The sequence below is a fragment of the Oryx dammah genome, unplaced genomic scaffold, assembly GCF_014754425.2.
Source record: "Oryx dammah isolate SB20612 unplaced genomic scaffold, SCBI_Odam_1.1 HiC_scaffold_15, whole genome shotgun sequence".
Classification (NCBI taxonomy): Eukaryota; Metazoa; Chordata; class Mammalia; order Artiodactyla; family Bovidae; genus Oryx; species Oryx dammah.
In genome coordinates, this window is record NW_024070199.1 from 37,782,664 (window position 1) to 37,795,813 (window position 13,150).

Genomic DNA, 13,150 nt, shown 5'->3' on the forward strand with positions numbered 1-13,150 from the left:
AGATTCAATGCAAACCTTATAAAGATATCAATGGTGTTTTCCACAGAGCTAGAACAAATAATTTCACAATTTGTATGGAAATAGTAAAAACCTTGAATAGCAGAAGCAATCTTGAGAAATAAGAATGGAACTGGAGGAATCTACCTGACCGATTTCAGGCTCTACTACAAAGCCACAGTCATCAAGACAGTATGGTACTGGCACAAAGACAGGAATATAGATAAAAGGAACAAAATAGAAAACCCAGAGGTAAATCCACACACCTATGGACAACTTATATTTGACAAAGGAGGAAAGAATATACAATGGAGAAAAGACAATCTCTTTAACAAGAATTGCTGGAAAAACTGGTCAACCACTTGTAAAAGAATGAAACTAGAACACTTTCTAACACCATACAAAAAAATAAACTCAAAATGAATTAAAGATCTAAACGTAGAACCAGAAACTATAAAACTCTTAAGTGGAGAACATAGGCAAAACACTCTACAACATAAATCACAGCAGGATCCTGTATGATCCACCTCACAGAATATTGGAAATAAAAGCAAAAAGAAAACAAGTGGGACCTAATTAAAATTAAAAGTTTCTGCACAACAAAGGAAACCATAAGCAACGTGAAAAGACAGCCTTCAGAATGGGAGAAAATAATAGCAAATGAAGTAACTGACAAATAATTAATCTCAAAAATATACAAGCAACTCCTGCAGCTCAATTCCAGAAAAATAAACGACCCAATCAAAAAAAAAAAGGTGGGGGGGCAAAGAACTAAACAAACATTTCTCCAAATAAGACATACAGATGGCCAACAAACACATGAAAAGTTGCTCAACATCACTCATTATCAGAGAAATGCAAATCAAAACCACAATGAAGTACCATTTCACGCCAGATTGGTTGCTATCCAAAAGCATACTAGCAGTAAATGCTGGAGAGGGTGTGGAGAAAAGGTAACCCTCTTACACTGTTGGTGGGAATGCAGACTAGTACAGTCACTATGGAGAACAGTGTGGAGATTTCTTAAAAACCTGGAAATTGAACTGCCATACAACCCAGCAATCCCACTGCTGGGCATACACACCAGGGAAACCAGAACTGAAACAGACACGTGTACCCCAATGTTCATCACAGCACTGTTTATAATAGCCAGGACATGGAAGCAACCTAGATGCCCATCAGCAGACGAATGGATAACAAAGCTTTGGTACATATACACAATGGAGTATTACTTAGCCATTTAAAAGAATACATTTGAATCAGTTCTAATGAGGTGGATGAAACTGGAGCCTATTATACAGAGTGAAGTAAGCCAGAAAGAAAAACACCAATACAGTATACTAACACATATATATGGAATTTAGAAAGATGGTAACAATAACCCTGTATGCGAGACAGCAAAAGAGAGACAGATGTGTAGAACAGTCTTCTGGACTCTGTGGTAGAGGGCGAGGGTGGGATGATTTGGGAGAATTGCATTGAAACATGTATATTATCATATGTGAAATGAATTGCCAGTCCAAGTTCGATGCATGATACAGGATGCTCAGGCCTGGTGCACTGAGGGATGACCCAGAGGGATGGTACAGGGAGGGAGGTGGGAGGGGGTTCAGGATGGGGAAGACATGTACACCCATGGTGGATTCATGTCAATATATGACAAAATCAACACAATATTGTAATTAGCCTCCAATTAAAATAAATAAATTTATATTGAAAATGGGTAATTTTAACGCTGGTGGGTGGGGACATAATTAGACTTGGTGCAACTTGAGACTCGAGGATTGTTCCCTATAATTCAGACAAGTATTATCAACTCTTTGCTAAAAACTGGAAGGGTATCACCTGAACCTTGCCACTGTTCTCTGTATGTAGCTTTCTCCTATGAACTCTAAATATGTAGAGTCATAAATTTCTCTTCCTGGGGAAACTGTCTCTGCCTAGGTACACTTTCCATGTATGTGTTGGAAACTACTTCTAGAGTTGGGGCAATTGTAGAATTCTCCTTGCTTGCTCCTCGCCTCAGGAATCCATTCTCTGCTGCCAGATGTTTGATGTAAAGCAATGCTCTTTCATTTATCTTTTCTATTTAGGAGTTACTTGAGACAGGAGGATAAATGTGTCCTTTACTCCTTTATGCCGACGAAAATAGAGGTCCCCCCTGCAATCAGAACTCACTGAAAGTCTTGTGAATGCTAGGCTCTGACTTCTGTGCATGGGTGCAAACTTGATTGGGGATACTTGTTGGGGCCTTAGGGAGCCCCAGTCTTGCTAAGAAACATGCCCATTTCAAATAGTATTTTCTATGTGGTATGTTCAGTTCAGTTCAGTCGCTCAGTCATGTCCGACTTTTTGCAACTCCATGGACTGCAGCACGCCAGGGCTTGCTGTTCACCAACTCCTGGAGCTTGGGCAAACTCAGGTCCATTGAGTGGGTGATTCCATCCAACCATCTCATCCTCTGTCATCCTCTTCTTCTACCTTCAATCTTTTTCAGTAACAGGGTCTTTTGTAATGAGTCAGTTCTTCACATTCAGTTCAGTTCTGTTCAGTTCAGTTCAGTCGCTCAGTCGTATCTGACTCTTTGCGACCCCATGAATCACAAGCCGCCAGGCCTCCCTGTTCATCACCATCTCCCGGAGTTCACTCAGACTCACGCCCATCGAGCCCGTGATGCCATCCAGCCATCTCATCCTCAGTCGTCCCTTTCTCCTCCTGCCCCCAATCCCTCCCAGCATCAGAGTCTTTTCCAATGAGTCAACTCTTCGCATGAGGTGGCCAAACTACTGGAGTTTCAGCTTTAGCATCATTCCTTCCAAAGAAATCCCAGGCTGATCTCCTTCAGAATGGACTGGTTGGATCTCCTTCTGGTCTAAGGGACTCTCAAGAGTCTTCTCCAATACCACAGTTCAAAAGCATCAATTCTTAAGTGCTCAGCCTTCTTCACAGTCCAACTCTCACATCCATACATGGCCACAGGAAAAACCATAGCCTTGACTAGACAGACCTTAGTCGGCAAAGTAATGTCTCTGCTTTTGAATATACTATCTAGGTTGGTCACAACTTTTCTTCCAAGGAGTAAGCGTCTTTTAATTTCGTGGCTGCAGTCACCATCTGCACTGATTTTGAAGCCCCAAAAAATAAAGTCTGACACTGTTTCCAGTTTCCCCATCTATTTCCCATGAAGTGATGGGACTGGATGCCATGATCTTCGTTTTCTGAACGTTGAACTTTAAGCCAACTTTTTCACTCTCCTCTTTCACTTTCATCAAGAGGATTTTGAGTTCCTCTTCACTTTCTGCCGTAAGGGTAGTGTCATCTGCATATCTGAGGTGATTGATATTTTTACTGGCAATCTTGATTCCAGCTTGTGTTTCTTCCAGTCCAGCGTTTCTCATGATGTACTCTGCATATAAGTTAAATAAGCATGGTGACAATATACAGCCTTGATGTACTCCTTTTCCTATTTGGAACCAGTCTGTTGTTCCATGTCCAGTTCTAACTGTTGCTTCCTGACCTGCATACAGATTTCTCAAGAGGCAGGTTAGTGGTCTGGTATTCCCATCTCTCTCAGAATTTTCCACAGTTTATTGTGATTCACACAGTCAAAGGCTTTGGCATAGTCAATAAAGCAGAAATAGATGTTATTCTGGAACTCTCTTTCTTTTTCCATGATCCAGAGGATGTTGGCAATTTGATCTCTGGTTCCTCTGCCTTTTCTAAAACCAGCTTGAACATCAGGGAGTTCACGGTTCACGTATTGCTGAAGCCTGGCTTGGAGAATTTTGAGCATTACTTTATTAGCATGTGAAATGAATGCAATTGTGTGGTAGTTTGAGCATTCTTTGGCATTGCCTTTCTTTGTGATTGGAATGAAAACTGACCTTTTCCAGTCCTATGGCCACTGCTGAGTTTTCCAAATTTGCTGGCATATTGAGTGCAGCACTTTCACAGCATCATCTTTCAGGATTTGAAACAGCTCAACTGGAATTCCATCACCTCCACTAGCTTTGTTCATAGTGATGCTTTCTAAGGCCCACTTGACTTCACTTTCCAAGATGTCTGGCTCTAGATGAGTGATCACATCATCATGATTATCTGGGTCATGAAGATCTTGTTTGTACAGTTCTTCCGTGTATTCTTGCCACCTCTTCTTAATATCTTCTGCTTCTGTTAGGTCCAGACAATTTCTGTCCTTGATCGAGCCCATCTTTGCATGAAATGTTCCCTTGGTATCTCTAATTTTCTTGAAGAGATCTCTAGTCTTTCCCATTCTGTTGTTTTCCTCTATTTCTTTGCATTGATTGCTGAAGAAGGCTTTATCTCTTCTTGCTATTCTTTGGAACTCTGCATTCAGATGCTTATAGCTTTCCTTTTCTCCTTTGCTTTTTGCCTCTCTTCTTTTCACAGCTATTTGTAAGGCCTCCCCAGACAGCCATTTTGCTTTTTTGCATTTCTTTTCTATGGGGATGGTCTTGATCCCTGTCTCCTGTACAATGTCACGAACCTTATTCCATAGTTCATCAGGCACTCTATCTATCAGATCTAGGCCCTTAAATCTATTTCTCACTTCCACTGTATAATCGTAAGGGATTTGATTTAGGTCATATCTGAATGGTCTAGCGGTTTTCCCTATTTTCTTAAATTTAAGTCTGAATTTGGTAATAAGGAGTTCATGATCTGAGCCACAGTCAGCTCCCGGTCTTGTTTTGGTTGACTGTATAGAGCTTCTCCATCATTGGCTGCATAGAATATAATCAATCTGATTTCGGTGTTGACCATCTGGTGATGTCCATGTGTAGAGTCTTCTCTTGTGTTGTTGGAAGAGGGTGTTTGCTATGACCAGTGCATTTTCTTGGCAAAACTCTATTAGCCTTTGCCCTGCCTCATTCTGTATTCCAAGGCCAAATTTGCCTGTTACTCCAGGTGTTTCTTGACTTCCTAATTTTGCACTCCAGTCCCCTATATTGAAAAGGACATCTTTTGGGGGTGTTAGTTCTAAAAGGTCTTTTAGGTCTTCATAAAACCGTTCAAGTTCAGCTTCTTCAGCATTACTGGTTGGGTCATAGACTTGGATAACTGTGATATTGAATGGTTTGCCTTGGAGATGAACAGAGATCATTCTGTTGTTTTTGAGATTGCATCCAAGTACTGCATTTTGGACTCCTTTGTTGACCATGATGGCTACTCCATTTCTTCTGAAGGATTCCTGCCCAAAGTAGTAGATATAATGGTTATCTGAGTTAAATTCACCCATTCCAGTCCATTTTAGTTCGCTGATTCCTAGAATGTCGACGTTCACTCTTGCCATCCCTTGTTTGACCACTTCCAATTTGCCTTGATTCATGGACCTGACATTCCAGGTTCCTATGCAATATTGCTCTTTACAGCATTGGATCTTGCTTCTATCACCAGTCACATCCACAACTGGATATTGTTTTTGCTTTGGCTCCATCCCTTCATTCTCTCTGGAGTTACTTCTCCACTGATCTCCAGTAGCATATTGGGCACCTAATGACCTGGGGAATTCCTCTTTTGGTATCCTATCATTTTGCCTTTTCATACTGTTCATGGGGTTCTCAAGGCAAGAATACTGAAGTGGCTTGCCATTCCCTTCTCCAGTGGACCGCGTTCTGTCAGACCTCTCCACCATGACCTGCCTGTCTTGGGTTGCCCTGCAGGCATGGCTTGGTTTCATTGAGTTCGACAAGGCTGTGGTCCTAGTGTGATTAGATTGACTAGTTTTCTGTGAGTATGGTTTCAGTGTGTCTGCCCTCTGATGCCCTCTTGCAACACCTACCATCTTACTTGGGTTTCTCTTACCTTGGGTTTCTCTTCACATTAGTTGGCCAAAATATTGGAGGTTCAATTTCAGCATCCGTCCTTCCAATGAATATTCAGGTTTGATATCCTTTAGGATGACTGGGTGGATCTCCTTGCAGTCCAAGGGACTCTCAAGAGTCTTGCCCAACACCACAGTTGAAAACTATCAATTCCTCATCACTCACCATTCTTTATGGTGCAACTGTCATATCCATACATGACAACTGGAAAAATAATAGCTTTGATTATACTGAAATTTTCAGCAAAGTAATGTCTCTACTTTTTTAAAATGTGTATAGATTTGTCATAATTTTTCTTCAAAGCAGCAAGCATCTTTTAAATTCATGGCTGCACTCATCAGCAGCAGTGATTTTGGAACCCCTAAAAATAAAGTCTCTCACTGTTTCCATTGATTCCCCATCTATTTGCCATGAAGTGATGGGACCAAATGCCATGATCTTCATTTTCTGAATGTGAAGTGTAAACCAGATGTTTCACTCTCCTCTTTCATTTTATCAAGAGGCTCTTTAATTCCTCTTCAATTACTTCCATGAGGGTGGTGTCTTCTGCATATCTGAGGCTATTGATATTTCTCCCAGCAACCTTGATTCCAGCTTGTGCTTCATCTAGTTGGGCATTTCACATTATGTACTCTGCATATAAGTTAAATAAGCAAGGTGACAATATACAGCCTTTATGTACTCCTTTCCCTATTTGGAACCAGTCTGTTGTTCCATGTTCAGTTCTAACTGTTGCTTCTTGACCTGCATACAGATTTCTCAGAAGGCAGGTAAGATGGTCTGGTATTCCCATCTCTGTAAGTTTTCCACAGTTTATTGTGATCCACATAGTCAAAGGCTTTTTCATGGTCAATAAAGTGGAAGTAGGTGTTTTTGTAGAATTCTCGCTTTTTCTATGATCCAATGAATGTTGACAGTTTGATCTCTTCTTCCTCTGCCTTTTCTAAATCCAGCTTGAATATATGGAATTTCACAGTTTATGTACTTTTGAAGACTTACTTGGAGAAATAACTTTGGTAGCATGAGAGATGAGTGAAACTGTGTGGTAGTTGAACATTCTTTGAAATCACCTTTCTTGGGATTGCAAGGAAAACGACCTATCCAACCCTGTGGCCACTGCTGAGTTTTCCACATTTGCTGGCATTTTGAATGCAGCACTTTAACAGCATCAACTTTTAGGATCTGATATAGCTCTACTGCAATGCCATCCCCTCCACTAGCTTTGCTCTTAGTGATACTTCTGAAGACCCATTTAACTTCACATTTCAGGATTGTTTAGCTCTAGGTGAGTGATCACACCATCGTGGTTGTCTGTGTCATTAATATAGTTTTTGTGCAGTTCTTCTATGTAGACATTACTATGTAGACATACTTCTAAGAGACATTACTTTACCAGAAAAGATTAGGAGATCCAACTACTCCATGCTAAAGGATATAAGTCCTGAATATTCATTGGAAGGACCGATGCTGAAGCTGAACCCCCAATACTTTGGCCACCTGATGGGAAGTACTGACTCATTAGAAAAGACCCTGATGCAGGGAAATATTAAAGGCAGAAGGCAAAGGGAAAGACCAGAAGATGAAATTGTTGGGTGGCATCACCAGCCTGATGAACATGTGTTTGAGCAAGCTCCGGGAGTTTATGGTGGACAGGGAAACCTGGCACGTGGCACCCCATGATATAGCAAAGAGTTGGACATGAGTGAGAGACTGAACTGAACTTATGTAGAGAGGACATCAGGGAGTAGGCAGAAGTCTCTGGGGTCCAGTCAAGCCTGTGGCCCTGGTGTGAGTGGTGAAAGACTTAGGTGGAAGGGGAGGCTTCCCATCCTCTGGTGCAGGTTCTTGAATCCAAGGCAAGGAGCACAAGATTTTGAATGTGTTACCAAATATTGTTTTCTAAAAAAAAAAAAAAAAAACTGTTTTCTGCAGGAGTGAGAACTTTGACTGAGTCTGTTCTCTAGATTTTACTGAGGGATGTGGAAGGGATCTGGAGTGTGCTGAGTCTGAATAAATTAAGTGACCAGCTGCTGGAGGCAAGGCTTATGATTGACATTCTGCACTAGATGGAAAACAAATCCAGAGAAAAATTGTCCCTTCTGTAGAGTACATGCCAATGTATCACATTGTTTCAGCAGATCACTTCAATGGTGTTTTGGGACAAGCAAGAAATGCATAATGGGTGGTTTTGTTTTGTCAATTCCTTTGGGTAGTTAGATGACTAAATGTTTGGTTACTTAAATGCATGGTTGGAATTATGTTTGGGAAAGAAAACTAGATGAGGTCCACACATATTTCAATATTAAACAGCAAGCATATGAAGGTTACTAAGGCAACTATAGGTAATTTAAACATGAGGGGCCAAATGGGGAAAGATTCAATTATCAGGCTGAGAGTGGACTGTACAGGTTGCCATAGCTGTTGGTATGACAAGTATCCATAATAGCTACTTGTTTCTATGCTGGAAATGTGGGAAACTGACAAGACATCAAGAGCCTTTATGACTCTCCCTGCAGTGTGATTTCAGGGGAGAAGTAGTTGACAAGGAAAGGCTGACTGGTAAGGCTAAGGAAGAGAGTAATCTGAACCAGTAATCATTAGCTCTTGTGGGAGCCCATAAAACAGAAGCATCGGCTCAGTCAGAGTTCTGGGTCAGGGTTCTGAAATAGATGTCATTTGGCTTGAATCAATATTTAGCCTTGGGTATGGCAGCCATAACCTCTATACAGAAGATTTCCTTCTCCCCATGTGGCAGGATAATTCATATTTGTTCCAGACTCAGGAACACAGAAAGCCCTCTCAGTGCCACTTGCCCCTTGCAGGCACACATGCAATCTAGAATGTGGAATTATCATCATGGTGCCCATTACCCAGATAAGAAAACAGAGGTTAAGAGACTTGATCAAGCTTACACAACTAAGCATGTTAAAAGCCAAGCACAAACCCAGGGTAACAGTCCTTAAATTGTGTGTTTTTGCTCCAAACCCATTGGGAGTGGTGGGTGGTGATCTGGAAGCAATGCTTAGGCAGAAGCAAACAATATTTATGTTTAAATAGAAGAAAGTAAAGAAAACCACTAGGACATTCAGCTATGACCTAAATCAAATCCCTTATCATAATATATTGGAGGTGAAAAATAGATTCAATGGATTAGGTCCGGTAGCCTGAAAAACTTTGGATGGAAGTTTGTAACATTGTACGGGAGGTGGTCATCAAAACCATCCTCAAGAAAAACAAATGTCAGAAGGCAAAGTGGTTACCTGAGGAGCCTTAAAAATAGCTGAGAAAATAGGAAAAGTAAAAGGCAAAGGAGAAAGGGAAAGTTATACCCAATGGAATGCAGACTTCCAGATAATAACAAGGAGAGATAAGAAAGTCTTCATAAGTAAATAGTGCAAGAATCAGAGGAAAATAATAGAATTGTAAATAGTATATATTGCTTCAAGAATAGTGGAGATACCAGTGGAACACTTCATCCAAAGATGGGCACAATAAAGGACAGAAAAGTCAAAGACCTAACAGAAGCAGATGAGATTAAGAAGAGGTGGCAAGCAAGCACAGAAGAACTATACAAACATGGTCATAGTGACCTGGATAGGGATGATGTGGGAGTCACTCACATAAAGCCAGATATACTGGAGTATGAAGTCAAGTGCGCTTCAGGAAGCATCAAAACAAGAAAATGTAGGGAAGGTGATGAAATTTCAGCTGAAGAATGAAGCTGTATGGTGAAGACCAGAAACTATAAAACTCCTAGAGGAGAACATAGGCAAAACACTCTCCGACATAAATCACAGCAGGATCCTCTATGATCCGCCTCCCAGAATACTGGAAATAGAAGCAAAAATAAACAAATGGGATCTAATTAAAGTTAAAAGCTTCTGCACAACAAAGGAAACTATAAGCAAGGTGAAAAGACAACCTTTGGAATGGGAGAAAATAATAGCAAATGAAGCAACTGACAAACAACTAATCTCAAAAATATACAAGCAACTTATGCAGCTCAATTCCAGAAATATAAACGACCCAATCAAAAAATGGGCCAAAAAACTAAATAGACATTTCTCGAAAGAAGACATATGGATGGCTAACAAACAAATGAAAACATGCTCAACATCACTCATTATCAGATAAATGCAAATCAAAACCACAATGAGGTACCATTTTGCACCAGTCAGAATGGCAGCGATCCAAAAGTCGACAAGAAATAAATTCTGGAGAGGATGTGGAGAAAAGGGAACCCTCTTACACTGTTGGTGGAAATGCAAACTAGTACAGCCACTGTGGCGAACAGTGTAGAGATTCCTTAAAAAGCTGGAAATAGAACTTTCTTATGACCCAGCAATCCCACTGCTGGGCATACACACCCAGGAAACCAGAATTGAAAGAGACACGTGTACCCCAATGTTCATCGCAGCACTGTTTATAATAGCCAGGACATGGAAACAACCTAGATGTCCATCAGCAGATGAGTGGATAAGAAAGCTGTGGTACATATACACAATGGAATATTACTCAGCCATTATAAATAATACATTTGAATCAGTTCTAATGAGGTGGATGAAACTGGAGCCTATTATACAGAGTGAAGTAGGCCAGAAAGAAAAACACCAATACAGTATACTAACACATATATATGGAATTTAGAAGAATGGTAATGATAACCCTCTATGAGAAACAGCAAAAGAGAAACAGATGTATAGAATGGACTTTTACACTCAGTGGGAGAGGGAGAGGGTGGGATGATTTGAGAAAATGGCATTGAACCATGTATACTATCAGGTAAGAAACAAATCACCAGTCTATGTTTGATACAGGATACAGGACGCTTGGGGCTGTTGCATGGGGATGATCCAGAGAGATGATATGGGGTGGGAGGTGGGAAGGGGGTTCAGGATTGGGAACTCATGTACACCTGTAGCTGATTCATGTCATTGTATGGCAAAACCAATACAGTATTGTAAAGCAAAATAAAGTAAAAATTAAAATTAAAAAAAAGCAAATGTGAAAAAAAATGAAGCTATAAATGTGCTGCATTCAATATGTCAGCAAATTTAGAAAACCCAATAGTGGCCACAGTCCTGGGAAAGGGCAGTTTTCATTGAAATCCAAACGAAAAGCAATTCCAAAGAATGTTCATCCTATTATGCCATTGTGCTCATCACTTGCTAGCAAGATAATGCTCAAAATCGTTCAGGCTAAGTTTCAGCAGTACATGAAGTGGGAACCTCCAGATATACAAACTGGTTTGAGGAACAGAGATCAAATTGCCAACATCCATTGGATCATAGAGAAAGCAAGGGAATCCCAGAAAAACATTTCCAGCTGCTTCACTGACTATTCTGAAGCATTTCACTGTGTGGACAACAACAAACTGTGGGAAATTCTTAAGGAAATGGGAATACCAGATCACCTTACCTTTCTCCTAAGAAGTCTGTATGTAGGTGAAAAAGAAGCACTTACAATCAAACATGGAACAACTGAAATATTTAAAATTGGGAAAGGAGAATGACAAGGTATACATTGTCACTCTGGTTATTTCACTTATATGTAGGATACATCTCTCAATATGCTTGTCTGGATAAATCCCAAGCTGGAATCAAGATTGCTGGGAGAAGTATCAACATCCATAGATATGAAGATGACACTGCCTTAACAGCATGAAGCAAAAAAGAGCTAAAGAGCCTATCGATGAGGAGAGGAGATGAAAAAACTAGCTTAAACTCAACATTCAAAAAACTATTCACAAAAAGATACTCAACATTCATGACATCCAGTCCCACCACTTCATGACATATAGATGAGGGAAAAGTGGAAACAATGGCATATTTTATTTTCTTGGGCTCCAAAATCACTATGAACCTTGAATGCAGCCACAAAATTAGAGCACACTTGCTCCTTGGAAGGAAGAAAGGCTATGAAAAACCTGCACAGTGTATTAAAAAGCAGAGACTCACTTTGTTACAGAGGTCTGTAGTGTCAAAGCTATGGTTTTTCCAGCAATCAGGTAGAGATATGATATTGAACCATAAGAAATAGTGAATGCCAAAGAAATGATCTTTTGAACTGTGGTGCTTGAGATGATTCTTGAGAGTCCCTTATACAACAAGGAGATCCTCCCGCTGGAACGAATGGATGCTTCCACTGCAAAAGTGCCTAACCATGGCAGCTCCAAGCAAATCATTTGTAGCCTCACCCATGGAGGAGCTCAGAAAGGCTGAATGCTCTGTGTACCTTGGGTCTCCCAATACATGTATTACATTCTCCCCAGCAGCACTGGATACCAAGGAAGGGGCATTCTGTGCCCTGTAGGAGGGTGATGGATCAGGGATCCACTGGGGTCATCACTTACCAAGTAGGACTGTAAAGGACAGAGCAGGTATATATGACAGAGACCTAGTGACTAGGTGTGGGACAAAGGGGAACCAGCTCGTCATGAAGGACCTCACCCAAACTCCCCTGGAGGAGAAGCCCACTGATAAGTTCATCTGAGATGGGATGAAGTGCCAGGGGCCAGCATGAGGACCTCCGCCCATGGCAAAGGTCATGAGGAAGGAGGCTTGGCATACGCAAAGGCATGATCAAGCCTCAGGAAACCCCCTGTTCCAGAGCATCTACCCCCAAACCAGCTTTTTTGCTCTCACCTATACCTCTGACTTTACAGGGGGCTCTCCCGCATAACCGTTTCTCTCAGAGAAGGAGTAAAAGTGCAGCTCCAAAGCAATAAAAATTCCTGGGCGTGGCAAGAGTGTTTCAGCTTACGGACTCCTAGCCCACCTGTATAAGTTCTTCCGGCCACATGTGATTGTTTACAGCCTCCCAATCTGAGAGGCACGAGATGTTTTAGACATACACTAAAGGCAAATTCTCTTGGGGAGTTGGAAATTATTAGTATAATGGGTTGGTTAGGAATTATATTGGTGAAGGGTTTTTTCATTTGTTGTGTCAATAATTGCTGCTAATTCCCTGCTCTGGGTGGGACAAGGATGTCTCAGGTCAAACCTCTCTGCTGACAGACTAGCTTGTGTGATAGGATTATCCTTACTCCTGCCACTAGCACATGATTGTTTACTACCTCTCAACCATAAACAGCACAGAGAGTTTTGGAGTATTTTGAGAGTTTTAATTAGCATAGGGCTTTTCTCATTGTTGAGTCAATGATTGCTGCCAGGCCTCCATATCCTTAGGCACCTGGGAACATATTAATCAGTATATTTGGAATATAGAAAAGGAAATATAGCAGTTTTTGATGTTAGCAAAACTAGACTTTCTGAGTTAATGAATTTTCTCTTTTGTAATAGATCACTGTA